The sequence below is a fragment of the Aphelocoma coerulescens genome, chromosome 11, assembly GCF_041296385.1.
Source record: "Aphelocoma coerulescens isolate FSJ_1873_10779 chromosome 11, UR_Acoe_1.0, whole genome shotgun sequence".
NCBI classification, from domain to species: Eukaryota; Metazoa; Chordata; class Aves; order Passeriformes; family Corvidae; genus Aphelocoma; species Aphelocoma coerulescens.
Window position 1 is genome coordinate 15340442 of NC_091025.1, and position 27867 is coordinate 15368308.

Below are 27867 nucleotides of genomic sequence, written 5' to 3' on the forward strand. Positions count from 1 at the left end.
CTGTCCTACTGGCATGAAAGGGGCAAAGCAGTTGCTCCCAGGTGTGGACTCTTCAGAGGTGTCACTGATGCAGTAAATAGCTTGCTGGCAATACTGGTTAAGTGCCTAAACACTGAAAATTAACAGGGAAGAGAGCTGTGTGGAGATGGTCTGAAAGAGACCAGGAGCAATGAGATAAAACCAAGTGAAGGCAAACTTCCCAAATGCAGCTCTTCCAAACTCTTTAATAAGCTCCCCGGAGAGCTGGTAGATGTGCAGTCACTCCAGTGACTTAAAATTAGACTGGATACAAGAGGGAGTAGCATGCCTGTGCCTGAAGGAAGAGGGGCAGAGCCCCCTGGTACTGGGGAGCTCTGAGCTGCCTCCTGGAGGGGCTGCTGCTGCCTGGTGTGGGATGTGCTCCTCGCTCACCTGCCTGCCCGGATTGTGGAACACGGGTTCGCTGGCCCAGTTGTACAGCTGCTGGTTACTGCTGCTTAATTTCACGGAAGGTACAAACTATAATTAGTTAAGAGCCAGCTAATGAATTATAACACAGGAAGCAACCACAGATGCTTTTATACCAGTGAAGCACAGTGTTGTGTGCCACCCTTATCCTGTTAGTGATTTAAAAAGAAAAAAAGAAACCCTCACCCCCAGCCCCCTGGAGCACAAATAACCTGGTGCAGCTCCTTTCCCTAAAAAACTTCCAGAGACTCTCAAATGTCAGCCTGTTTCAGTTGTGGTGGAGGGATGCTGTTTGAAGTTTTAGCAGCTGTGAGAGGGAGCAGGCTCGCTGTCCTGAAGTACACCCTTCCACCTCAGGCTGGGGACAGCGTGTGCTGCTGTGACAGGCCGTGATGGAGCCGCACATCAGCTCTGGAGCTGCTCGGCAGCAGAGGCAACAGGGCCTGTGCCCCTCGATGGCACTGCGTGAGGGGTGACAATAAAGGTTCCTGCTGACGCCAATCACCGGGGTGACTTTTGCTACAGCGTTACTTGTGCAGTGGCAATTGAATTGAAAGTGCCACATCAGTTTGCATTAGGCCACTTAGCAGCTGATGTGGTTTCTCACTAGCACGGCAAAGGCGAGGGAGGGTGGCTCTGGTGGAGCCTCTGAGAAGTCGGGTTTTGAGCTGGGACTGGGGGGCATGACTGCGCTCAGCTAAGGAAGTTGTAAGGTGGCTGTCTGGAAAACAATTTTCTTTGAAATGTCGAGTTCCAAAAGGTTGTTTTCCCCCACCAAAAAGTGGTAAGGTGGTAGCCTGTGAGTCCTCAGCTGCAGAGCTGTGTCAGAGCATCTGTGGTGTCACCCAGGGCTCTGCACCCATGTCACGGAGACCAGCAGAGGTAGATGGGGATGGGATCATTGAGCCCTCTCTACCTGGACCTTGTTGGGGAAATAAATTGCCAGGAGATGGGCATTTGTCCTCAGTCCTGTGTGCTACCTGTGCAGGAGGATGTCTCCTGCAGCTCAGGGCTCTTGGTTTGGGGCCAGAGACCAGTTTGTGTCTGGTGGTGGCTGCAGTCAGGCCCCAGCTCCCCCCTGTGTGTGCTCACCTTGAGGTGGGAGGATCAATATCTCATTACCTATGGCCCTGCTTCTCCAGAGCCTTACATTTTGTGGGGTTTAATGTAATATCCCCACTCTTTAAAACTGCAATATCTGAAACATTGGTGTGAGCAGCATAAATCCATTTTTGGCTTAGTGAGGTGAATTAGCTAAGCAGCTTTATTTTTTCCAGTTGTAGAATTGTTCTAATGCTTCTTTTGACCAGCCCTGGCTTAAAAAAGACTTCATCTTTAAAAATCCAATTTTACAAACAGTTAGTCTTTAGTGTGGACTGTTGCTTTTTAGTAATTTGGGGGGAAAAAAATTAATGGCTGATATATTTAATTTTCAGACACAGCTACTGCATATTTAAAGTGTCTTTTTTTATAATTTTATTGTCAACGATATTGGTTGAACAGTGCATAGATATTGTTCTTGCAGGCTTGTAAGATTAAAGTCATAGTATTTCTGAAGGGGCTGTTAAAGTGTCTGTGGAGCTATCTGCTACTGCATAGCTCTGAACTAATTCAATGACTGTGTGCTTTAAATATCAGCACAACAACTTTTTTTTCCCAACTAGACAGAAAGCTTAAATCTAATGTTAGTATTCTTACTGACCTCAGAAGTGGGGCTGACCACACTTAGCTTTCATTTTGCTTCTTCCTTTAAATATGGCTAAAGAGCAAAGGCTCTGAATCTGGGTAGTGTAACTTGAAACTAGCGGGTAATTAATGTACAGTCAGATCTCTAGTAGCTCCAGGGTACGGATACCTAGATTTTGCCTTTCTTCCCAGGACCTACTTTTTTTGAATCCTTTTTACATCTCTATCTCTCACTCACGTGGGTTAGTGTGTGTTTAAGCTGTGAATAATGTTTGAATTCATTCCTGCATGGGCAATACCATATTTCTTAAAAGTAGATCATTATTCTATATGGAATAAATGCTGCTATCTAGTTGATAGGCTTTCAGGCTAATGAACCAAAGGCTACCATCTAAGAAGCCAGATAACAAGACATATTTCTCCACTGGTTTCTTCTGATATATTAATTAATGAAAACCAAGATCCCTCTCTGAGAGTGAAATACACTTCTGCAGTTCCTCTCTGGTTCTGGGAGTTTTCTTAACTCCTTAACACTTGTTAATGTGCAGAGGGGAATGAGTCTCCCGGTGAGCTGGGTAATGGAGAGCTTTTGCCTGCTCTGGGGGATGTCTCTGTGTGTGAGAGGCAGCCCCTGGGAGCTGTGCTGGGGAGCAGCCTGTGGGCAGGGGCAGGCAGGAGTCCAGTGCTCCCAAAATCCCCTGGCTCCATTCTGCCTGGATCTCTACCAAGGACAGGAGGTAGAAGGCAGAGCAGTCCTGGGTAGGTGAGCCCCTTCCTCAAAGGTGTTTGCTGGGATCACTTGTGAGAGGGAACCTCCCAGCACTGCCCAGTCCCTCCAGCAGCTGTGCAGCCCAGGGTTTTTGCCTCTGAATCCAGGAACCTGGCTCTCCCTCATCTGTGTTTATAACATGGTCTAGAGTCCTGCCAACTGCAAACATGAGACACTCCTAAATCTGGTTTAGGAAGCATGAGAGTAGGTGGAAAGATAGGAAGTACCTTTCTTCTTTTTTGACCCTTCAGGATGTACTGACTGCAAGCTAAATCTTCCTTGCAAATGTCAGCTGGATGACTACATCCTCAAAATAAAAGTAAGTCTCAGACTTGAGCTTTAAGTAGATAAATGTTATGGGGACAACTGATCCCCAAGGTGTGGTGGCATTTATTTGGAGAGAGAGCAAAGAGCCATCTGTGGCTCACAAGGAGAGAGTGTGTTCTACATGCATTCTCTAGAATAAATGGCTACCAGAATCTGCCACAACACAGTTACACAGAGGGAAAGAATTTGCAGCATCTCTTCTGTCTGTTTTCCCAGTCTGAGGAGTTTTCTGACCTGTGGCAGGCTGCTGTTCCCTTGAAGATCACCTCAATTCCAGGGGGTCTTTGAACCCGAGGCACACTCCAGCAGAAGCACCTGAAATACTCTTTGGTGTTGGCATTGCCCTGTAGCTTTCTGCTTTGTGTTGTGAGTTATTCCCTTTGGAGTCCAAGTACTGAGAGTTATTACATCTTTAAAGGCCTGCAGAGTTTGAGGAAAAGTAATTGGTTTGTTGCTCCAAACCTCTTGGTGGAATTATTGAGAAAAAAGCTTTTCAACTGAATTTTCTATCTATATCTGGAGCCGTTGGCATGAATTCAGCCTACACCATATACCCACAATCTCTGTGAATGTGTGCAACTGAGTATTACTAGAGTATATCTAGCTGGGATAGCCAGTAGGACTCTTTTCAAGGTGCGAGACTTTTCCACTCTGCAGAATGGCTGTTTTACACACTACATGGCAAGTCTGTTTTTCATCTTTACTAGTTAAGTTGTTCAATTACAGCTTTATGTTAATGCAAAAGATAATTAATGCTGTAAGTTAACTATGCATAGTGCTTTCTGAGAACACAAGGAACTAAATCCCAAACCATATCTTACTCTCCTGTTCTGGCTTGGTGTAATTCCTTGTTTATTAAGCTACAGAAACCTGCTTGTTTCATGCTACAGAACTTCCAGGTTCATCAGCTGTAGTGTTGGGACACACTGAGACATCTTAAAGTTTTCATCTACCTCTAAGGTCAAATGTTCTGTTTCAGCAGATTAAAGCCTGAGGCCCTGGAAAGAAAGGCCAGTGGTTTGTTTCTGATGGTTTTGCACAGGCTGTCTGCTGCAGTCAAATGCCACCATCCCCCAAAGTCCTCTGGCTCACACACCAGGCGAAGCAGGTGCTCTGCAGTGACAGGACAGATGGGGTGAGTGTCACTGTGATGTGGCTTTTCTGATGAGTCATTGCAGAGGACTTCCTGGGGACAGAATATGTAACAACTAATAGGTGAATGGTGTGTATTATGTGGTCCTTTTTTCCAAAGGTTCATCACTCCAGTAGGAAGCTCTAAAGTACAATGCTCAAACCAGCAGCCTTAATAGTCTCAGTCTAATTTGCTCCTCCCTCTCACCAAGTCAGATGGATTTTGACTTTTTCCCTTGCCTTGACAGTCACAAGTACCTGATTTGTTCTGTGTGGGGCTTTTTATGGTTCTCTTGTGTCCTCCTCAGTGGGCAGGAGGAAAACCACCATGGGTGCCTCAGTCCTGCATTGTCCACAAGCACCATCTGGGAGCAGAGTGGACAGCTGGACCATGAAACATCCCTAAAAGATGCTACTTAGTCAAAGCAGAGGAAACCTAAAATCAGTTTTAAATACCCCTTGCAGTTCTGAATTATCCCTTCTCTTGTTTAAGGGCTTTCCCAACTTCTTCAGCCCTTTCCTTCTCACACTTCTCACCAACATGGATTTCAGATGGTTTTATCTGATCTCTGGCACAGATTCAGTTTTCCAAGTTTTTGGGCTAAATGACTTGGCACCTCTGGTCTTTGAATAACTTGCTTGGAAAGGTGGAATTGTATGGACCTCCCAAGTCCATCCCTCTTACTGGAATTTAACACTGAAAAAAATAAGTTTGTGATTTTATCCAATGAATTATGTCTGCTAAGGTCTGCATTTACAGTTCTAGGTAGAGGAGATCAAGCAAATCCAGGTTAAATATGCCCCTCATTCTGACAACCTCTCTGGACCTTTGACAGACTATTATCAAAGGGAAACTTAACTGCTTTGGGGTCTAAACCAGCCTGCTTTTCCAGTGAGTCTTATTGACTGAGAGTGGAGCAGGACTGAGCTCTACAACTGCAGAGCTGATAGTTGCATTTGATGTTATTGACAAGAAATTTGAGTAAATCAAAGACAATGGAGATACTTTGGTAAAACCTGGTTGGCCTGTTTCCAGATACTTCCCTGGGTTTCATTAGAGCTGGGTGGGGGATTCCTCAAGAAATGGTGATTTCAAGTTATCCTTCGTTGTTCTTCAGCTGTTAAATCTAATAAACATTTTAAGAAGTGACAAATATGTGAGGAGCTTAGTACCAAAGAAATCACGGATCCATAAGTCCAGATACTTGAAGCAACATGCAACTTTCTGCTTCTGACTTCCATTAAATATGGCCAAATTGGATTAGATCATCAACCATAATTAGGTCAATTTTTCCTAATCTTTGTCGAAATGGGTTCAATCTGGTTTACAAATGATCACTGGGGGGGTTTCTTTCTGTTTTTCTCTCCCCTCCATATACTGCAAGCTTTCCACTGGCCAGCAATACATGAATCAATTCAGTAGTAGTGTATCGCACACGCTTTATATTTGGGTAGTTTTAGCCTTAAATGATTATCTCCAGGCTTTCTGTTCTTCCCTGTGCATAGCATGTGCGTGGTGTAAGTGTTTCTGTGTGGTAATGCAGCCATCAGAACTTTCTGCTGCCCTTGTGAACCTCTGCTGTAAGGTCCTCAGGACCTGAGGACTGCTTAATGCACCCATGTTTAAGGCTAATTATTAGTACTCAACAGGAGCTCCCCAGTAACCACAGCTTTTGTTACACCCAGGCAGCTGAGCAAGCCCCTGCCATGCACAGGATCAGGTTGCAAACTTTGCCTAACACCAGCACTTTTCCTGCAGTAGATATTCTTCCTCATACCTAAATATGCTTGTACCTAACATTTGTCAGGTCACTCTAAATGCTGAATCCTTTCAGCAGTGACACAGATCTCTTCTGATGCCACTCTTCAATCACTCTTAATTACTACTCAGAGTCTAATTTCAAGGTCTCCTTAGGTGTCGGTATTAGCTAATATTCAGTAAGTAAGGCAAAAGATAACACTGTCAGTCTTATTCGCCTTTCAAGTTCGTATCTCTCTTTCCCCCGCAGAACACAGTAGGGCTAAAACCTTCTTGTTTAGCTTGGGGCAAAACACACCCTGCAAAAGCTGAGAAATAATCTAATTTTTTCAATGAAAGTCAGTGCCAGTCAAAGAAGCCTTTACATACTTACAGTTAGGGTACATCAAAAATGTACAAATATTGGTAACCCCAGTTTATCATGTACAAGATTCTAAAAGAAAACCAAATTAAGGGAGAATATTCACGAAGTCTTTGAAATAATGAAGAAACAGCAAATGCTGCTTCATTTTTATGTTCTGGAGTCACTGAAAATGAAGAAAATATTGTGGCTTTCATTGGATGACTTTCTTGGGTTTTAACACATTAATATTTATGCTGCTCAATTGTCTGTGTTATAAATAGCCTCTCAGAAATCTCTGTGGGTCCCTTTTTAGTTTAGATATTTAAAACATAAGTAGCCTGAAAGCAGCTAAATATCAGTGCTACATGCAACTTCATCAAAAGACAGAAAGAAGGTGCTCAAGCACTGGATCTTCTCTTCCTCCTAGGAAAGAGTTAACACAAAGAAATAAAATCAGATATGTGTAGCCTCCAGACGTCCATTAAAGTGCAGAATGCTGTTTTCTATCACAGATTATATGCCAGATGTTCAAACTATCTCTAATCATTGCAGATGTAATGGAGTAGAATGTTGCAGTTTGTGAGTTTACTGGCATTAATTCTGTATACTGCACAAGGGAAAAGATTTTAAATATATAATTATATCTCATTAATACTCAGGTTTTATTTCCTTTCAATGGAACAGGACTTATTAAAGCAACCATTTACCGCATGTTTTCTTTTAGTGTTTGGCCCCAGCATAATCCTGTGTGCATTGTACGTGTAAATATGTACTAACCTGAGTATATGGAAACACACACTACTGTGTATAATTCCACTGGTATAACCCTCCACTTTTTTTATGCATGAGATGTTTTTATAATGTAAATTGACAAGGAAAAAGATCTTACTTATACAGTACTGGTCTAACCACATGCTATCATACTTGTTAATGAAGAACTGTAAAAAATGCATCTTTTAATGGTATTTATTCATTTATGCTATGAGAAAACTGTGCAGTTATGTGAAATGTGTTAGGCTACTTTCTTGCCCTCTGACTGCTCCAGCCATGCCCCCGCACCAAAGGCAGCTCTTAGGGTGGGGAGAGTGACTTGCTGAGGATGTTCCCTGCTGTTATTCAGCATGCCAAGTGCAGGAGGGCTGGTCCAGCTCTGCCTCCTCCCTTGCCCCCAGATGCACACTGTGTGAAGGGACACTCCTGCTTTTTCATACTTCCTTTCTTCTGCCCCTCTTTGTATCCTTCGGGCTCAGCTTCCTTCAAATGGTGTCTGCAGGCCACAGCATTTCCTTTGTCCTCCATCCTCTGCTGGAGCTGCCTATCCAGTGCAGAGTTCAACCACATCTGAGAGAGTCTTTTTACATCCTGCATCTATTGAAAACACTGCAAAAGTGTTCATCACTCTCAGTGAGCTGTGGACTTTGCTGGCCTCTGAAGACAGAGGCAAAGCTGTGAGGGCAAACTTTATGAGGAAGTCCCTACATCTGCTTTCAGACACAGAATCTCAATTATGATTCCCCAGGAGCCATCTCTAGGTGATAATTTTTGCCTTCAGGTTTTTACTATGTAGCCTCAACCTATGTAAAATGTACCCTTTGTACCAAATGTGGGTCCTTTCTGGGGGCTGTTTCTGCTCTGCTGTCATTGTACCCAACAGCTGCACAAGCGGCGATATTCCTTTCCCAGCCCCACAGAGAGAGCAGTAATCACTGCAGTTTTCTTGCGGGAGACCAGGAGCCAGTGAGGCCACTAGTGACTTTCCAGAGTCCCTGCTGGGGTCTGGTGCACAGGGTGGGACACCTGGGTGTTGGGGCTTGGGTGCCTGCCCCCTCCCACAGCTGCCTGGCAGCCTGTGCCTTGGTGAGGCATTAAGAATGATTTGAGGAGACCAAGGTGGTTAAATTAAGTTGCTTGAAATATTTCTCAATCCAGAGACTTTATTCACAAGAATTCAGCCCAAAGGTTTTGTTGTGAAATACTGTGCCTTAAAATTCCTTAATGTGCTGGGGATCCTCAGTGCTGTGCTGCAGTATTTGGGTAAACACTTTCAGTGTTTTGGTGTTCTCTATATGCTGCACACAGGCAAAGGGTTCAGGCAACTATTCCTTTGTGGCTTGAAATTGTTAAGGCACACACTACTGAAGGACATGGGCATTTTGGCTAAGACCTGCAGGGAAAATCCTAGACATGCACACATCCCATGTATAATTGTGCCACATCGCACCATTTGAGAAAGCCAATAGAAAGAATCCTGAAAATAACTTCCTTTCTCTCACAACTTATTGGTTATCTTGCCTTTTCAAGCATCAAATAAGTTCTTAGCTATTTCCTTGAGAAGTAAGCAGCTCTCACAGTGTCATTTAGGCTCTGAAGTTGGCTGAGCACTGCACGGATGCAGAGGCTGGCTGTCGTGGATCTTGCTGCTGGCCTCTGCAGCTGTCTCATCACACTGATTGCTTTGACTGGGAAAGGAATACCTCAATCTCAATAATGTAGTTTCAGGCAAGGGGTACTGGGTAAAGATCAGGTGTATTTAGAGAAACATATATGTATGCAGGCACTACAGTCTTGCTGCTGATATTTAAACATGATTTGTGTATGATGTGCTTGATTAAAAAGAAAAACTTGCAATTTGCTCTATTCAGTTGCATATGGGTACTGTTTTTAAACATAAGTGTCCAGCTGCACACAAACTGAACAGGCTTTGGAAAACCACCAGGTTTCATCCAGACACTTCAGCTTGAAAGAGGACCTTTTCAAGCACTCGATAATTTAGGTAATACTAATTGTGTAGTTATATACTGTATAAAAGAAGTAACAGTACATGAGCCCAGGGTAAAATGGAGATTCTCTTCAAGATTATTTATACCTGTATTTTATTTTTTATGTTTTGAGATGTGCTAATGCAATGCTTTACACTAAGGCCTGTTTTTATGAATTTTCATGCTATGTGCATCATATCATACACTGTATCTAATAAAGTAATTAACAGATGAGATACTATGAGAGCCCATCCAGTGAATTTAATGGGTTAAATAATTAAAATGCAGAAAATGTGACAACTTGAGCTTGGTTCCATATGGTCCAGAGATGCAGAACATCAACTGAAATCTCTCTATTTAGTGGTGCACAAGGATTAAGTCAACCAGGTAATTTGCTTCAAGAGTCAACACTCCTTGTCAAAAAAATAAGCCAGCAAAGAACACCAACACAAAACCAACCTGGCTAACAATCTCAACAGCAAGGAGGTCAGGGATGTTCTCCTGGTGAAGACCTGCAATGTCTGCTAAGAAGAGAGGGCAATTTTAAAATCTATGCAACATTTCCTGAAATACTGGAAATCATTCCTACTTTATTTAAAGGGATGTTTCGTGGGTGTCTACAAATAATGGATCCCTTCCTTACATGGCAGCCCTTCAGAAAAAAGGTAAAGATGCTAGACAGCAAAAAAAGGTCTCACCATATCAGCACACAGGATGATGGACTGCCCCTCCAAGTGACACTTTCATTATCAGTAAATTTATGTTCCTATTTCAGTCTGTAATAATGACCATTCACAGCAAAAGCATGGTGGCTGTTAATGGACAGGAGTGGGGATAAAAATTCATTAATTAATGTGGAATTGAAGCATTTCCTCCACACACTTTGAGCAGCCAAGTATTTCACAGCAGATCTTGGCACCCGAGTGCAGGTATAATAATTATACACAATTTTCAGTGATTAAAAGGTTGTAAAGTAATTTTAGATACATCTCAAAATTATTTATCTTATAAATGAGGATAGAGTGAATATGAGCTGAATCATAAGTACCACTGTTCAGAGCTGAGCTGAAGAGCTTGCAGGGGGAGATTCCTGCTCCTCAGTAGTGATGTCTCAGTGCACCTCCATGGTTGTTATCTACTCATCATTTCTGCCTTTCATCTTCTGAAAAGGCAGGTGAGTCTAAATAGTATGATTTTCAATTATCTGTAACATTTTTATGTAACAGTAATTTAGGCAGTGATACTCTGGTTCTAACAGTATGGTGGCCAGAGCATTAACCAGCACACGATTGTCTGCTGTTGTGGTAAGGACTGCAATCTTACATGGCACTTTGCCATTCTTCTCATCACATTGTGTTTTATTCTACCATGAGTTTTTTTCCAGCTCCTGTTTCTTACCTTGTCACCTAAAAAAAGTTACCACACTTTATCAAATGGCAGCCCAGCTGCCTGCCACTCATGAGACCACTGCCTCCAATGTAACTGAGGGTTAACCTCTCCAGAAGGAAGTTTCTTCTTTGCTTTGTCACCGGGACTTAGGCAGGGAGATGCCAGGGAAGATGCCAAGGTGTGGTAGAGATGTATAGTTGGAAACAGTCCTGTGGGTTTAGTTATGGAACTTTTATCTTTCTTCTGGATGATGTGGGCTACAAAATTGTTCCTCAACCTTTAGGGATAGACAACAAAAATAGGCCTGTCATAGTCCCTGGGCTCTAATCGAAATTATTTCAGCATGGCACCACAGGCTATTTTAGACATCAAAGGCAGAATGGCTTCATTTCAGTGTTAAAGTCGAGGAATTTATGGAAAGACCTAATAGTCTGCAGTGGTAACCTGAAAGAAGATGGTATTCTAAACTTATCTGGTAATTGGAAATGTCCTCTCTGCATCTGGTGGTCCTAAATTTCAGGAGCAGCCAGTATGTCCAGTCTGCTTTCTCATGGATTCTCACTTAGCTTTCATGTGGGAGAGTGAAACCAAGGGACTCATCAGTAAACTCAAGAAGCAAATTGGACACTGTTAAGGGGGAAGAGGAAAAGTCTTTCATTTGGGATCAACAGTAAAAATAGCCACTTCTAAACCACATTTTCCTAAACACGAATATGCAATCTCCCTGAATTTTAAATGCGGAAAAAGCTGATAGTGTCAATTATTCTCCTTGTGTCTGATAAAACCAGCTAGCCTTGCCCTTTTTAGTTTAGCATGATTAGATAATGAAACCAAGAAAATAGATTATATAGATCAAAATGTATCAAGATACTGGGTGTGTTACTTCATTTCAGTCTCAGGTGTTTTGCACTGAGTGGAAATGTAATGGGTTTTTTTAATTTCTCCTGGTGTGACTGAGCTAGTAGTAGTGGTGGGGGTCATAAAGCTGCAGTTAGCTTAGGTATCTAGAGCACTTATTTCTGTCACCTTAGTAGGCTCAGGTCACTTCTGAGCCAAACCAGCTAGCAGCTGGATGTGTGTTACGATCCGGTTTAAACCCAGAAAAGCAAAGCAAGCACTCTGTGCATAAACTGGGAAGAACTTAGAAGGTTCAAAATATCCCCAGAAACGAGATTAAAACCAAACGCGGTTAGATGTTGTTGCCAAAAAATTGATGTATTTTATTTAATAGTATAAGAGGCAAAGAGAAGGGAAGAGAAAAGAGAGAAAGAAATAGAAAAAAGAAGTGTGTGTGGGGGGTGGGGGAACAGGGAGAGGTGACAGGGGTAGGTGGAAGCAATCACCCATCCCAGGGTCCCAGGGACGTCTCGTTGCTCCCCTCCATCTGCTCTGCTGGTGGTGAGGGTCCCCTGTCACCGCCGTGGCCACGCCACTACATGGTGCCACACGCCAAAGAGTGCAGGATCCCATGGATTAATGCACACTTTGGGCCAGCTGGGAGCACCCACGTGCCTCCTCTTGCAGGGGCCAGCTTGACACTGCCCCTTACAACACTGAGGGTCTGTTGCATCATCTCTGGTGCAGGGTCTGGGGACCCCTTTGAGGGGGGATCCTGTGATGGGCCATGTCATCCCCTTCTGCTGTGGATAAGCTTCCCCCTCCCAGTGAGGACCCCTCTGGTGGGCTCCTCTGCACAGTGGAGGATGAGCAGTCACTGTGCCTCTGACCAGAGGCGTTTCCAACACACACCCAAAGTCTCTCCTCCCCCCACTCTTTGGTTCCAGGGTCTGTTCGAGCCTGGCAGCTGATAGCCCTGGGCTGTGGTCCTCATCTTGGAGGTGTTAAGGTTGTGCTTTGTGAATGTCCCCAGCCCCAAGCTGTTACTTTATCTTCATCAGCGAGTGGTATAAGGCCTCAGTCAGGGCCCCATTCAAGGTGTGTTGGTCTTCTCTGCAGCTTTTGGAATACAGTTTTAAAAGAAAGAATGTTTAAGAAAATGTTTGTCATAAAATATAATATTTCAGTCTCTGACAATGCGTTAAAAATATAAAGTGAGGCTTAAGAAGGAAGAAAACAGTTCCAAAATATGTTGCATCCAGCTGAAAAGTAGTGTTTCTCCCCTAAGACCTGAAGATCACTGTGAATAGAAGAGGAGGTTGAGTTTTGTGGGTGTTGTATTGATCTCTCCAAAAATCCACATATATTAATGTAAAGCTACCGAGAGAAGCCTTAGCCAGACTCTGCAGAAAGCTTCATGATGTGAAGAGGAATGGAGCTCCTGGCCAGAGCTCAAGGGAACATTGCAGGTCTCATATCTGATAGTAATTTCTATCAAGCACATGTTTTACCTTTTTTCTATTATTTCTAGAAATTAGAGACAGAATTATGATATTTAATGACTAATACTAATAGTTATTTAATATTTTATAATGTTTATAACATTAGCTGTCTTTTTTTTAAAGAGTATTTACTTCCCTCCACTTTTTTTTTTTTTTTTGGTAGAAAATTCAGAAGACTGAGTTCCATTTGTAATAATGTAAAAATAAACCCACAAGAAGTGAGATGCAGGATTTACTTACTTGAAAGTGGAAGATAGCTGTTCCACATTGCAAAGCTATAAATTAAAAGGGCATCTGAGCTCCCCAAAATCATCTGTTCCTATCAACAAAGTGAATATTAATGAAAAACAAAATTGAGTTCTTCCTGTGGTTGATTTTCATCGCAGTACCCAGGTACTAAAAATGGCCATAGAAATTGAATCCATCCGTCATTAAAATAACTTTGGCTTCTTCTCTGTAGCAGACAAGCACCAGTGCTGCCTGCACAGGCACAAGGTTGTTATGTGGAGTCTATTTGGACACTTCATACCATGTAATGGAAAGGGAGGCAAAAACATCCAACTTCTGGAAGTTAACATAACATGATCCAGTGCTGGTGAGGAAATGTGCTTGTTCCAGAAAGAACATTAGCACAGGTCAGTCAGCCCTCCTACCCTGGCTGTCTCTGCTTTGAGTGTGGGGCTGTGCCCTAGAAGTTAATTGGATCACTTCATTCCTGAGGCAAGACCAATAACCACATAAGAACTTAAGCATTTGAAAGAGGATGTAGGCATGTAAGTCAAAATGGAACTCTACAAAGCTCCTGTTCAGCCTGCTGGAAAGGGGGATTATTGCCTGTTTGGCCATGAGAACATTGTCTAGAGAAATAAGAGATGATGCTTTCAGATTGTTTCAGATACCTGGGGTCAGTTCCCATCTATCATCCTTCATCTTTTCTGGGTATCTCATTTTGTGCCTTTATCGCTCATTTTTGGGCCAAGTTCTCTGAGCAGCAAATGAATTTGTAACTTACATGGAGATTTTCTTTTCCTGCTTTACTTTCTGCATTGATGATATGAAACCAAAGCAGTGGAGTAAATTTTTAAAAAAGCCTGGTACAATCAAGGTAGAATAGAGATGTCATCTGGGCCCTTGCCTCACTCATGCTCATGTTAATCAAATTCCAGATCACCCTATCACCAAATCCACACAGGGCAAATGCTCAGCATGTACCAAATTAGGGGCAGTTATTTCAGCAGAGGCTGTGTAATGTGGACCCAGTAGTAACTGGGAATCTTTGTTTCTCCATCAAGGTCTGGTTGATTTTATGCTTAGCCCAAATTCTGCAAAACATTGAAGTTCCTCAGTAGCAAGAGCTTACAGGGACACTTTGCCTCTTAAAACCCATTTTGTCCCAGCTGTTTGTAGGTCTCACCTGCAGCTGCTGTAACTGATGGCACTGAGCTAAACCCATTGTTTCCCTTTTTTTGTCTTATTTACACGTGGCAGCATTCTGCTTATATGCAGTGTCACTGCTTTTCCCCTAGTTGTCTTGATCATATGACTGCTTAATTAAGCATGTGCTTAATTTTGTATAACTTACTTATTCAGGAAAGTTTCTCACTTGATTAAAATTAAGCATATGAATGTTGCATATCAGGGGTTCTAATTAGTTTTCTTGGCTGCTTGGGGTTTTTTATAAACCATGTAGGAAGCAAATAAAGACAAAGGAAAACTATATCTTCAGAGGTAGTTTGGGGCTTAGCAATGGCACCTGGCATGGTTTTTGCTTCATTGTGATTAACAAATCAAGTCAAAGCTTCCTTTAAGACTGCTTAAGGATTTAAAAGCTCCAGGGCAGAATGAGGTAACTGCTTCAAGCTTTACTTTAAGGATTTAGAGCCTGATGCAAATCCTATTGGAGTCAATGGAAATCATTTAAGGGATTTTGCTGGGCTTTGGATCAGGTCCTCATGGCAAACGAGGGCCTTAACCACGTTAAGGAGTTAATATCCTTAGAGGTGTTCTAGACCCAAAGTGGTTTAAGACTTTATGGTGTGTTTTCAGGTATTGTGGTGTAATTTAGAGGAGCTAAACTCTTGCTTTAAATGTGCTGTTCCATGCTGGTAGCCCTTCCAGGACAAAGCCTTGAGGACATCTGTCAGGACAGCTTTAACTCATTCATTTTTCTGGAGTGAGGTCTGTGTGCAGCAAAGTTTCTCCCATGTGTGTCTGAGTCACAACAAGTCCCAACACCCACAGCTGGGGGCTGTGATTTTAAGACACCATCATGGCTCCTGATAAGGCAGGTAGTGGGGGAGGATATGTTGGGGGGTGTGTGTGAAGATGCATACACACACAGCCTGCAGGGAAAAAAGCATCAAAAACTTTATAAATAAAAGCCAATTCAGTTTTCTGGCCACCTTCACCGTGGTGAGGAGCAGCTCCTCCTTTGGGGACAGGGAGACTGAGGCTTTATGGACTGGACATTGTCACTGGTTTCCACTGTTGGGACATTTCCCTCCAGCTGCCATCAGGCTTGAGCCCTGATTTTTGTCAGCAGGTCCTTGTTGGGAAGGCTGCCAGTCCCTTTCCTCTGCAGTACAGACAAATTTCAGCTCAAACTGACTTTGCTATCCCACCACAGAAAATTTACCATATTCTCCCGATTTAATCTGATACCCTTGCAGTCTGCATCTAGTCACAAACTAAATGATGTTTTATGTTCTCAGTGAGTACAAGAGGAGCATAGAGTACAAGAGGACCCTTTTACAGCCTTTGATTACATGCTATTTCTCCCTGCCTGGGTAATTGTTGAGGAGTGAGTCAGAAAGATGTTCTGATTAATTAGATATGGTATTTTAGGATGCTACAGCCTGGGAAAGTATGGACTAGAATCCAGATTTCCCACTTATCTGCCTTAAATACTCTGACCCTATCCTGAACTCCGCACTTGCTCTGTGAGTGTTTGTTTATGCTGGAATTTGCTATAGGAGGCCTTATTAACTGGTGGTCAAGATTTTATTTTTAAATGGATCGTTAACTTGTTACATACTCAAGGAGAGTGTTGATGCATCTCTGCGTAGGAATCCTTTCCTCCCATCCCTGCACCCTCCCTGTGTTCCCATAATGTGAACCTGTTTAGAGACCTTATAGATTTCCTTTCATTCACGAGAAAATAATAAAAAAAAATGAAGCAGAGAAAAAGCAAAACAGGGAAGATGCAGCAGTAGAAGTGGAAACGCATTCTTTAATCATGGTAATGGAGCAGATGCTTCAATAGCAACAGCAGCAGGTCCAGTAAGTGCTGCATCTTCTTCTTTCATCCCTCTCTAACCAGAGCTGCTAGCAACATGCCATCTTTCCTTCTCAGGATTTTGCTTCCAGTAGCATCTGCTGTGCCTCTTTCTCCTACATGCTGTGACATATGTAGCTGCATCACAAGAAGCAGCCAAGTCATACACTAAGGTAATTTCTATTAATGATTTGTACTTGCTTTGTGGATAAAATCCCTATTTGTAGCCCTGATTCATCACAGCTGCTTTGTGCTACTAGTGTGAGCAGAGGAAGTGCCAGGAGAACAGACAATTACTGGACAGCCCAGGACTGACAGCAGAGCACGAGTGCTCGGATTGAGGGAAATCACTTCTGTGTGGGTAATAAGGGGATCCTGACTTTATGTTTGTTGTAAGAGATGGTGGCTGCTGGATTTCCATGTGAAATTCTTTATTCTCACTGGCTTTGTTGGCAGAATCAATTAATAGAAATTTCCAATCCGATTTCCAGAAATGCAGGTTTTGCATATTTTAGATTATAAAAGAGAAAAGGTTGGGAAGGGAGAAACTCACATCTGTGGTGGTACATAGAAAGTAAACTGACTCTCAGAGCTGTACTCCTGTATCCATCACAACTTTGCCTCTAGAATAACCCAAACCTTGGCTGTGGTGGAGCCCATGTTTTGTCATCTCCTGAGCTGATGTATTTCAGTCTGAATGCTGAAGTCTCAACATTCCCTCTTGTGCCGCTACAAATGGGTGTGTTTAACCACCTTCTGTTCCATGGATGACAAGTGTGGGAACATGGATGCAGCACTCAGCACCTCCTGAGAGCCCCGTGTTGGTGTCCCTTGGATCCAGGGCAGCTGGAGCCTCCCGGGGAGCTCGCAGGATCCCGTCCACCAAGAACACAGTGTTTGAGCTAATATGCAAATTCTAGGTAGTGCAAACACCAACACAGTCAATTACACACAGCAAAAACATACACAACAGCCAGGAAGCCATATGATAGATATCATGTTGTGACTATGTTGTGGGACTTTCATCTTTATTGGCAAACATTTCAGGCAGCAGTTCAGATTTACATAGAATCACATATGTGCTTAAGAAAGCATTTTATCTCCCCCTTCCTTTACCGAGCTGCAGTTACCAATACCCTGCTACCAGTAAGTAATTAAGATATTTCAGGGCTCTTCAGCTAATCACTCAAAATGTCAGTATCCTTTCCAACCCTCATCTAAATTTCTTCAAGTTTTAAAACCAGGCTGGAAATTTTAGGCAAAGTGGAAATGCTGCTTCTTCCTAAGCTGATTTGTCTTTTTTATTTATGATGTTTTGTTGTTCTTGCAAGAGCCCAAAGGAAAGTGTGCAGAAGGAAACCTTACTGTATTGAAAGAAGTTACCTAGAAATAATATTTTTATTTGGAAAGTTATGAAAAGAAACAGACCTATTGGCAGAGTGTTTTACTTAAAAGAATTCTGGTTTGATTTTGTCGTGTAAGAGGTTTGTAAATTAGATCACATTTCCCCAGCTTTTTTTACTTAGTTATAATACCTTAAAAGTTATTTATATAAACTTTCAAATAACTTTTCTGAATTTGGATGTAAAGGGGGTTTAGTGGTTACTGAAAGTCATGCTCTTAATGACAGTCCTAAATAGAATGAGTATTATGTACTCTAGTAATAATTTAAGTTCTCTACCAAAACCAGTAATATCTTTTAAATTATTGCTTACACCTCTATTCACGATAGACCATATATTCCAAGTATCAGCTATTTTTTCATTTTTCTCTCCATTGTTCAGTTTGGTCATTTTAAAGGAAAACATTTATGAACATTCTACTTGTTGAGAAACTCAGCACCTAAAGGACTTGGACTATCAGAAATCCTAATGTTGTACAGAGATTTATAAGGAAAGTTTTCCCAAGTAGCACATATATCACTTAGAAAACTTCCATAAGATTCTTTCCAAATGAGCGGTATTTAAGTATTTTTACAAAAAGCAATCAAAGCATGTAGCACTTGAATTTGTTACATTAAAGCTCCCTGATTGTGCAATAATAAAAGATGAATGTGGATTTATATTGTATGCAAATTAATTAATCTTTTCATAGCACTGCTCAATAAAAAACCTGGGGTAGAATCACAATGGTTATCTGCTAGTACTGAAAGCAAACAACAGAAGAGTTCATGTGACATCCATGTGCAGGCATAATGTATAGAGCAATTTTTCTTAATTTTAATACAAAGTATGTGCATTATGTGTAATACTTGCAAAAATTACTCAAGAGCTTTAGTTGCAAGGCATGGGCTCAGACTGTCACTGCAGCCCTTCTGGATGACATGCTCTGAACTGCCTTTGCAGCAGCAGATGTTGGGGAATGCAGCACTGTCAGCTTCTGTTTTGTGATGATATGTCTTGGAGGATGATGAGCCCATTCCTAGTGTGACATTTGGGGCAAATATGTAAGAGGTCTTGTCCTGGAGGTTCAAGAGAAAATGATATCGACCATTGCAACATCTGGAATTGTGGTGAAAAACATGTTGCAAATAAAGACAGCCTGGTGGAAGTGCAAACCTCAGGCACAGAAAGAGTTACCATGCCAAAATGGGCATATTTTAATAGCAAGGATCATTAACAGCAAATGTTCTTAGCAAAATGGTTTGTTGCAAATAGAGGGCGCTGGGGCTCCTCAGGTGTCCTTAAATGTGAATTAGATTGTGTTTGCAAACTTTTTTTCTGGTTCATTGTACTGATCAGAGAGCAGTGGATCCAGAGAGGAACATAGATTTCTGTATATGATTAAGATGTAGTAGCTGAGAGAGTTAGACTGGAGTTAAAACAGAGGCATCTACATTTACACAATTAAGTGATTTTGGGTAGCTATCTCTCCCTTCAGTAAGTCACTTAACAGTGTGTTTGAATGTTTGCCTGAATAGGATGCAAGTGTTTATATCCATGAGCCACTGTGTGAATTCAGCCTATATCACTCAGACCCAATTTCAGGCATGCTGTGAATGCCTCCAACAGGAGCTACCACTTTCCAGAGGGTTCCCTCCTTGCACAGAGGTGACTTGCTCTGTGTCTGGACTGTGTGGATGCTGCTGCAACAGAATTGTGTAATAATTCTCTAGCAATAACTGCCTCTAATTGTGCAAAATATGCAGGGATAAATTTGGCATCAGCAACTGTATGACATGGGTTTGTGAGATCAGCAACACAGAGCTGTCTGAAAAAGGCAGTTTTGCTCTTAAACCTGCTTTTTCAAGACCTGTCTTTGAAAGATTTTCCTGCTATCCTCTTCTGCATTGTTAAAAAAAAAGTATGCAGATAGCTGGCTAAAAGGTGAAGTACAACGGGTCCTGGAGCCCATTTGGGTCTCAGAAACATGCCCTGCTCCTCTAGTTCTCCATTCAGAAAAAAAAGAAATATTGAAGTTCAGACCTCTCTAAAGCCTTAGAGATTTTTCTTTCTTAACTGATTCTATTTTGTTTCACTTTATTGATGTCAAAATTGAAGTTGCAATTAATGTCTTCTTCTGAGAATACTTGGAGCTGATGACTCAGAGCTTTGAACCCCAGGGCATTGCTGTTCTTTGGCACTGGGCTAGCTGAACCCAACTCACCTTCCAGTAGCAGAGTGAGACAGAGGGGTTGGGTGTGTTTATAGCAGGGCTGGCTCATGTCTGACATGAAAAAAAGAAGCATGCAGGGACTGTCTGGTCTTAGCAATGAACACCTGGCCATGGACCTGTTAGGTGATACCCTAACAGGTCAGGGAAAATAGTAAAATAACTGAGATTTTTCCCTGGTTAATTGCTTATTGTGATCCTCTATTGAAAGTATTACAGGAAGTTTTCTATAGTGATCCACTTTTGGTTTCTTATTTGCTTATTTAAAAGTAGTAAATTCATATTCGTTCACATAGCACAATGCTTTTTTGTCATAAAATAAATAACTCAGCAAAATATCAGCATTACAAAGTGATATTATTTTTCCTTTGAAGGTTCACTTTACACAGCATGTCATACTAGAGACAGTGCTGCTTTCAGATGCTGAGTATTTTTTTCCTTTCCCCCACACTTTTCATTCCTTTTTGGCTAAAGTTAATGGAAGTGCATGTTGATGCCTCTATTACAGGTCATTTTGTATTTATCTGCCAGCCTGTTTATTCTTCCAGTGACACCAGAGGACATGGTAGAGGTGTGTACAGCAATGAGTGGTCTGGAGGAGGTGACCTGCACACCATCCCTCACCAAACATAAGATCACAGACTTGCAGGCTTGAGCAAGGATTAAATGTGCTGGTCCTTTGCCCTTCTCCTGGGCATCAAGTCTTGCTAGGAAAAGGCTCATCATGGGAATATGTCCTACCTATAAAATTCTGCAAAGCACACCCCTCCAAGGCACAGCACCAGTGACAAGTCTCTGGCATGGTTTGCTGTGGTCTTTTTTAGAGCAGGGAGCACTGGGGCCTGCAGGATGTCAGGGCAGCTCCAGCCCATTTAAATTAATCACTTCCCAGGAAAATACAGCTTGCTGCTACAAGACAAATTCACTTGGTGCAAACCCTTCGTGTTTGACAGGAAAAGTGTGCTTCTCTTTAGGACTCTAAACAATGAGTTGAGAAGCCTTTATAATTAACACTTTATTAAAAGATTCTAGATAAGGAGAAAAGCCATTGTCAGAGTGCACGCCGTGTCCTCGGCCAGCGCCTGGCTACATGTACATCATTTCCTCATGCAAATCCTAAACCTGAAAAAAGATCTGTTTAACCCATTGATTCCTTGTGTGACTTCCTATGTGCTTCACCTGCATTGCTTTAATAGCATTAAAAGCAGATCTTTTGTAGTTTTAGTCCTAATTCTGCAAAAGGTTCATCCATGGGAGATGTGGGAACCTGGCCTGTGTCCTGAGTGGAGAGTAATACTAGGAGATGTGTGGGTAGTATTGATTTTTGGAAACAGCAATAAATCTAAAATAACTTGGTCTTGTGAGTGACCTCTACAGCACTCTTTATAGGAAGTGTTTTAAAAATGAAGTGCCTTTTTTTTTTTTAATTCTTTTTCACATTATTTAAAAAACTTATTTCAGGTCAATTTGGCAGAGAACTGGATGGAAGGAGCTTATCCAAGTCTCTGAGCTTGTGAAAACTGTGTATCTAAGGAAGCAGATAGAAAACAACATATACATGTGACTCTCAGTAGTGTTTTGGACAGTGTTTTCCCCACCTAAGATGTACAAAATACAAGTGGTCATAGAGGGTTCTGCTTGTGGAAAGTCCCCCTGTGCTCTCGTATCCCTATGGGGGAGCAGTCATAGTCATTCATCTTAAAGAACTGGCTTCTGTAGCAAATAAACATATTTACATAGTGAGAGCTGAAGCCACATCAAAGACCCAGCTGAGGTCAGGTGCCTGCTCATTTCAGAAAGGTATGGTGGATGCTGTCACTGAGGCTGTGAACACTTTACATCTATAAAACATCAGTTATAAAAGCACAGAGTATAAAGCTTTCAATTTAAAGGCTAGTAGCAGATCCCTCACTTGCTGATAATCTCCCTCCCCCACAGGCAAGCTCACACACATCCTCCTGCAGGTCAATCAACACTCAGCCAGACAAGCAGGACTCCTGCTCTGTCTCCAGCTTTGTACACCAGAGCCTCAGCAGCACAAAACTGGGTTCCTTAGGGTCAAGGGTCAAGATTTTTCTCCCCATCAAAAATATTAACCAAGCCACCCCCTTCCCTCCAAAGCCCCACCCAGCATGAGTGGAGTAACCACCTGTAATGATGCCAAGCTGTAAACAGTAACGCTGATACGCTGTGAATTTTGAAGAAAGATCAAGAAAAAGCAAATTTTGTGGTTGATTGGTCTCAAGTAATATTAAATCTAGAAATATCAAAAGGCTGATGACCTCACAGTGGTGGGGCAATGCCTAAAAGGTATGACATTCCTATGCATTATTGAATACTATGCTCATCCCTTTAAAAGAGTAAGAGCCATGCAGCACAGAACATCTGCCACTAGTTGTGAAATTCCTGGAAATGCAAAGAAAAAAAGAAAAAAGTTTCTCTGTAAATAAAATAAAACATGGGAAGTTGCTTCTTTTTGCTAAGTCACTGCTTTCTGTGGCTTTTTGATCCATTTCTGAAGGGATTGGCAGCTCAGTTGGTAATTAATAGTCTCAGGAAGAACACAGGCCTTTTGGAGTGTTTCGAACAGTCTCTCCGTTTTCACCTCTTCTCAGGATTTCTTTGAAGAACCAAAGTCAAAGATACATTTTCAAAACATGTCTCAACTCTGTGAGTTGCAGACAGAAAGATCTAGATGAGTTCCATTGCACAGGGGAGTATTTCATACTATACAGTGCTCAGACATGTACAAATGTAACTGAATGTCCTTTAGGTTTTGAATTATTTTGACTCTGTTTGGAGCTCAAGACATGCTGGATACCTCTCAGACAATACTTTCAGGGTTAGCATTTTTTTTTCAATTCTTAATGAAAAAGAGGAAAAATCATAGAGTATTTGAATATAAATATGTGAAATCTGAACTATAATTTCAGGGCATTGAATTGCTGATTACAATATATTTCAGAAGGAAAATTGTTTGCTACATTATTTTCAGTTTAGCACGAGAACTATATCTATTTAAACAAAAGTAAATAATTAGTTTTGCTTGACACTGTAGTAATTTAGGATTGAATTCTCCAAAGTTGCAGGCACTGGTTTGTCACTGCTCACTGTGAGCTCTTGGGTGAACTCACTGACTCCAGTGGCAGCAGAGTTGTAATGCTGCAGCTTTTCAGAGACTTTCCAAGACTCGTGTATTCTAAGATTTGGAGTATGAATACCCTGGTGGGTATCCAGAGTCCACAAAAAGTAACTCCTCAAGCGGATCAGAAATCAGTGTAGGTAGCATCCAGAGCCAGCAAAATTCCCTTTGACTCGTTTTGCTCTGCTGGGCCACACAAATCTCCACAAAGTCTGCATCAGCTCTTTAGGGAAGATCTGTGGGAAACAAAGGGGGAAAGGCCTTCTGATGATCATTGCCATAAGGGGAATTTCTTTGGTAGCTAACTGAAAGCTGTTCCCAAGTTTTTGGAATGTAGCCACAGCTGTGTGCAGTCATCTATTCAGCAAGTGGATATAAACAACCTGGAAACATATCCGTGTTTTGCAAAGAATTTTGAGTGTTCTGAAAAGACTCATTAGGAAAATTCCCATTTATAAACCCCCATCTACTGCACTATGATTTAATTGTACTTGCAGATTTAATTGTACTTGCAAATAATTAAACAAATCCACAAAATGTTTGCATTACATTAATTTACTTCACTTGGCCCCGCAATACTAGAACCATAATTACTTACATATTTCCCTTTACTATTTTCTAACCTCTTTTTGTAAATTGTCAATAAGCATTCTAGAGACAGCTGGATTAAAAAAAACTACTGAGCATGTGTCTGATTAATATTTTAAGACCAGGAGGATCAAATCTAAAAATGTGGCCTTTTTTTTTTCAGCAAGTTCAAATTAACTGATAAAGGCATCCAGTGTGTGTTTAGAAGCTTGTTTTTAAACACTGAATGGTATAATTTTTATACTTCAAAGTGTAGCCATCGATACAGGAGCTATAAAAGGAGAGGGCAAGTTTCAGCTCACACTGGTGGGGTGGCCATGGAGCAAGCAGAAGGTGCAAATGTCCTTCCCTGCTGTCCTGGACACTGAGGTGGGACAGACAACAACCCCAGAGCCAGGCTGGCAGTGATGGCTGTAGGGTCCCTCCTCTCCTTCAACCAGAACAACCCCTCCATTTTAGCCCAGTCCAATTCCCCATGGAAAGAGAGCCCTTTTCCCTGGAGGGCTAGACAGGAGGGGTGATATGGAATTTCCTTAACTGCTTCCTAGAGATTTTTGGTCAGGGTTGGTAACCACATGGGTTGTGATCCAATCCTCTGCACAGGGACAAGGCGAATTCAATGTCTGAAGGTGTCGTGATTTTTCACATTCTGTTTGTAAAACCAGATTTTAGTTCCACTTTTCAGGGAAGTGTCTGTCCCCAGGTCCCTGTTGATGTTAATTTGTGGTACTAAAGTCTCCTTCTTAAGGAATATCAGCAAAATTTCCTCCCCTTTCCTATGTTTCAGTTGTGCCATGTCTTCCTGCCACCACAGAGTCCCATAGGAGCCTTGGGAAGAACAGATCCACTGGGTGATCAGCTCCTGATAACATCAGCCTCATTGCTGTAGGACCAGTATTTCACTCACAGTAACTGGGGGGTTCTTCATTCCCCAAGGCCCAATTCCCCCATGTTATAACACTTTTAAGAGGATGTCGTGTTCCCCCCCAGATGAGAGTGCATTTTGGTGAGGGGGGAACTCATTCTTATTCTTTCTGCTTCATTGATATAATGAGGTGTCATTAATCTTTGTAAGGTTTTTAGAGATTGTCATATGGGAGATAGTGTCCAAGTGACAAATATTAAATTAATTAGGACTAGTAGCATTCTGTTAAAAAAAAAAAAAAGAAAAACCAACCTGAGTTGCCTCTGTAGTGGCCATTTATTGGTTTTGTGAGTGGCACTGAAGGATCTGTACAGAGTAAGATCATGTCAGAGAACAGTGATGATCTGATAGGTAAAACTATCCTTTGCTGATAAACTTTTACTGCCATCAGTTGAGGAACAGTTCATTCTCTGCACTAAATTCAAAACCGTAATCCCTTAGGGAAAAGGTTAGTGCATTAAGGACAGTGCATCCATCAAATGTACCACCCAGTCCCCTCAAGCTTTTTCTTTTTGGAATGGCAAGATTTATGGGATTTCTGCCACTTAGTACCTTACAAGAAAAAAAACCCCCAGTGTTAAAAAAAGACACAAAACTGCCAAGTTTGGCACAAGCCCTGCCAGTTGTCCTGGCTTTTGACACAACCACAAACCAAAGCATCCAGAAAGAGCACTCCTAACTTTCTCCTGGTTAGGCCAGTCCTGGAGTCTTTCCCCTGGCAAAAATCAACATTTGACTTCAGACAGGATTTACCTGGATGAGGCCAACAATATTTCCTCAGGGATTTTTGGGAGTATTTGTGTTATGGTCACATTGCTAATGGAGAGACAGATAGAAAAGGCAATGACAATGGTAAGTCTCTGCTTGTCACTCAGGCAGTTAGGCTGCTACAAACATTTTGGGCTCTGGAGGACTGATGGGCAGCTCCTGAGACCCAAGGAGCCTTCAAAACAGATTTAGATGCCACCCACAGCAACCCTCCTCATTGCAGTATTACAGGACTTAAGAGAAAGCTATAATTATTGAAAGTATAGAGCTGGAATTTTTTTCACAAAAAAATATTTTTGGACATTTTTCTTGACTTCTTTTTTTTTTTTTTTTTTTTTTTTTGGGCATTTCTGAAATTGCATTTCACATCTCTTAAGGGAAATCTTTGGCTGTCCAATCAGAATAGAAAAATAAAAGCATGCCTTGAATTTAACTGTATTAGCCAGCATAGTATCAGGCAGTAACGCCTTCATTATAGCAATCTGAGTACTTCCTGAATAATTCAGAAGTGCCAAACAGAAGACTTGTTGCTTGGATGTGCTAATGAAAATATCAAGGGAATTAATTAATAGTCAATTATATCAATTTTAGATTTGGACATTGATTATGACGCTAAAAGCAAAATCTACTTTCTTTACTGTACATAATTCCTTACTTCTGAATGCTATAGCTCAGCTTAATAATTCCAGTTAAAATTGGAAAAGAAACAGAAATTCAGATTATTTTTCACTATTTCTCCCTCCTTTCCAGTATGGTCAACATAAATAAGATAAAAGGCATGGTGGAAACATATATGTACATCTTATAACTGTTGATGCAGATTTTTCTAGGATGTACTTTATAATAATATGTTTTGGGAAAAGGTTTGAATTCAGAGGAGAATAAAAATGTGACATGGATGTGTATATTTATATTTTCAAGTTTATTTCTAAACTGGAAAAAGAATTATTTTGAATTATTTGATATTTAAATGGACCCCATTTTTAAAGGGAAGTTTTGCCTTTATTTAGCACTCCACAAACACAAAATTTTATCTAGAAGCATTTTATTAAACTCCACGTGTTTAAAAAAAAAAAGAATGAGAACACTTTCTGGTCTTTGGTGCTAAAGGAAAGCATTTTATTGAGATCAGTTTTTGCATGATTTGGCACGAGTTGTCTAGACTGGTTTATGAAAAATGACAGCTAGTAGGAAAGTAATTAAAAATGTATTTTGCTGAAAGCAAAAATAGTTTTGGAATCTATAACAACCATCTTTAATTCGCCAACAATTTCCACAATTATTTTATATTAACTGGAGGATTTTGTATTCTAGAAAATATGTATATTGATACCTGAGCATCGATAGCTTTCTGGTTTGATCTTCTTGCAGACTCTGCTCTTGTAACACACTGGCAAGAGCTGGAAAAATGATCAAATGGTACATTCAAATCTCTGTGGCACCCTTTATGAATTATTATGATTGGCAGTAGATGGGGATAGGACTCTCTTCCATGGATGAGATGTTTCCATATTTTGGCTGCAGCTGAAGGAAGCTTTGCTTTACTTGGAGCTAATGCAGTTTTTCAGGTTGAATTCAGTAAAACAGTGTTCCCATTTAAACAAAACCAAAACCAAAACCAAAAAAACCCCAACAATTCAAAAGTCTGATAAATGTAAAAAATCATAGTATGAAATCAAAGCCAGGCATTATGATATGGGTTCTTCCTGAGTGATGAAGGAACTGAATTCTTATTAGTGTTGTAGAGCCCTTGGAATACTGCTCAGGAAATTATTGGCAATATCAGAATAATTAGGTAACCTCTGCACTTCACTGAATCACTGTGCTGGTGCAACCTAGCAATCAGCCAAATGCAGCCAAAATCTTAATGTCACTTATTTCAGATAATTTTGAGGTGTGAGCAAGTACAGGGTATGGCTTTGCACTGGGAGGTCAACGAGTTAGAAACCAGCATGGAAATGTCTGAGCATCACCCAGTTTTGGGCCTGCTCATTGGTATTGTTTTTAACTCAATGCTCATGAACTGCAAGGTAAGGTTTAGTCTCAAGAGGCCACTATTTACTTTTTCAGGTGACAGTGGGAGAGCGTGGAGCCTCAGGGTGGGCAGATGAGACAAGACCTTCCCCTGTGTTCAGCCAAACCCTGTTCCTTCCCAAGAATGGCATAACTAATTAATTTCAAAGGGTTTATGACATTGGTGTAAATTTGTCATTCTTGTGTTGTGTTTCTGATTCAATGTTTTAGAGACAAGAAATCACATCTGAAAGACAGCAGTGAATGCATTGTCATTTATTGTAAAGCTGGAGATTAAGTTAAAGTATTAATAACAATAAACTGATGGCTGAAAACATGCTTGATAGTCCATTGATCAGTACCTGTCATTCATTGCTCCCTGGTATTCTCGGTGAGCACTTTATTTATCACTCTTTCACTCTCCTATCAAGGATCCATTCCACTCTGGATCCGTGGTCAGCAGTCCAGAACTAGCTCTCATATGAAGAAATTTGAGTGTCACTTCACCGTGATAGGTACCTCTAAAACCTACAGCACAAGTAACTCTGTACATGGTATTTTCTAAACTGTGTTCCAGTTTTGAGCAATACTGAAAA

At 41.3% G+C, this 27867-nt stretch overlaps 1 long non-coding RNA gene across 2 annotated transcripts; it reads left to right on the top strand.

Moving 5' to 3' along the window:
* On the top strand, positions 1 to 27558 carry LOC138117064 (uncharacterized). 2 transcript variants are annotated; one of them, XR_011154487.1, is made up of 3 exons: positions 1 to 491; positions 16302 to 16396; positions 27329 to 27558. It is a non-coding gene; the product is annotated as an uncharacterized lncRNA (long non-coding RNA). The 2 variants fall into 2 exon arrangements; XR_011154488.1 differs by lacking the exon at positions 16302 to 16396 and adding an exon at positions 26630 to 26677.
* Positions 27559 to 27867: the final 309 nt, after the last annotated feature.